The sequence below is a fragment of the Palaemon carinicauda genome, chromosome 23, assembly GCF_036898095.1.
Source record: "Palaemon carinicauda isolate YSFRI2023 chromosome 23, ASM3689809v2, whole genome shotgun sequence".
Lineage (NCBI taxonomy): Eukaryota > Metazoa > Arthropoda > Malacostraca > Decapoda > Palaemonidae > Palaemon > Palaemon carinicauda.
Genome location: NC_090747.1, coordinates 40,697,008 through 40,698,981, shown reverse-complemented (window position 1 = coordinate 40,698,981; position 1,974 = coordinate 40,697,008).

Here is a 1,974-nt window from a genome sequence, read left to right as displayed (position 1 = left end):
TTATGTCTTTAAAATATAATGAAACATACCCATTGAGAACTGTTAATCATCTTACAAATATTTGTTTTTATAATGACAAGCTTTAATACTCCGTTCCTAGAATCAACCTAAACTGCTAAGGGGAGATATTTTGATAAACCATGGTACTCTATTTTGACAGCAATAAACGAGAGAGAGAGAGAGAGAGAGAGAGAGAGAGAGAGAGAGAGAGAGAGAGAGAGAGAGAGAGAGAGAGAGAGAGAGAGAGAGAGAGAGAGAGAGAGCTGTATCTATACCATAGATATTACTATTTCTTATACAGTGTAAAACATAAATATGTAGTAAACGTGTTCGTGGGTCACAAACAATCATCTGTCGGGCCACTTTTGGCCCTCGGGACAGTAGTTGGCTCACCCTGATTTAGATAATCCATTATTTAGCATTTCGATAACATTAAATCTCTAGTGAGACAATTCCTGATGGGGTAATTAACTGATACACCAATAAGGCAATTGTCCATCAGTTTACTGACGCAGATATTTATGTTATGTATTTACCAAAATGTTCGCAATATGATTTGGAAAGAGTGTGTCATTTATGCATATTACCATTTTCAAAAAAAAATAAAGTTGGCTTTAAGGTCTTAATTAGTAAACTTTCAGAGATTCGAATTTCAGATTGGTAATTCCCTCTAAATACAATGGAAAATTCTTGTAGATTTACCTGCTTGTTACAAATGTTTTCTGAGTGGTCCCTCACGGATGACTGGAGGGGCCTAGCAAGGATCTGTTTTGTTCTGTAACTTCTCCCTTCATGTTCCGATGCTCTGACAGCTAGGGCCCTATTGCTAGAACCCAAATAGCAGATATTACAAACTGCACATTCATACTTGTAAACAATGTCAGAACACCAGTTAGAAGGAGATTTGTCTTTGTGATGGAAAAAGTTTTTCATTTTAAAGTTGTTATAAAAAATTGTTTTTACGTTGATCTGGGGAAAATGTTGATTCATTATATTCTTTAATTCTTTGTTCACCACCTTGCATAATTGCTCTCCTTGATAAGGCAGCTTTAGGTATACAGTCTCTTTTTCTACAGTACTTGTAATGGCCTTCTGTATGAAGATGTTGTTTAAGAACCTCTTTAAATCACTATTAAATATTTCAGCTGGGTATCAATTATTCAAAAAAAAAAAAGTACGTAAAATTATATTTCTAAATTAAATTTGATACAGGTTTTAAATTTTAAGCCTATATTTTACAGACGATATATGGAAGACACATATATAATATTTGAGAAAAAAAGACCATGCTGAACAATTTTTCACATATTTAAATTCTCAACATCCTAAGATAAATTTCACGGAAGAGGAAGAAGAAAACCATAAATTACCATTCTTAGACATAATGTTGGAAAGAGAACGAAGTACTATTAATACTGCAGTATTCAGAAAGAAAACTTATACCGGAGTAGGCCTCAATTTCATCGCTTTAAACTGAATGCCTTTTCAACTTTTCTATACAGAGCATGGCTAATATCTAAAACATATATCAAATTTCATATAGAAATATAATTTTTACGTCCTTTTTTATGAATAATGGATACCTAGTTGATATCTAAAGCTGCCTTATCAAGGAGAGCAATTATGCAAGGTGATGAATAAAGAATTAAAGAATATAATGAATCAACATTTTCCCCAGATCAACGTAAAAACTATTCTTTATAACAACTTTAAAATGAAAAACTTACAAGTATGAATGTACAGTTTGTAATAACTGCTATTTGGGTTCTTGCAATAGGGCCCTAGCTGCCAGAGCATCGGAACATGAAGGGAGAAGTTACAGAGCAAAAAAGATCCTTGCTAGGCCCCTCCAGTCATCCGTGATGGACCACTCAGAAAACATATGTAACAAGCAGGTAAATCTACAAGAATTTTCCATTGTATTTAGAGGGAATTACCAATCCAAAATTCGAATCTCTAAAAGTTTACTAATTA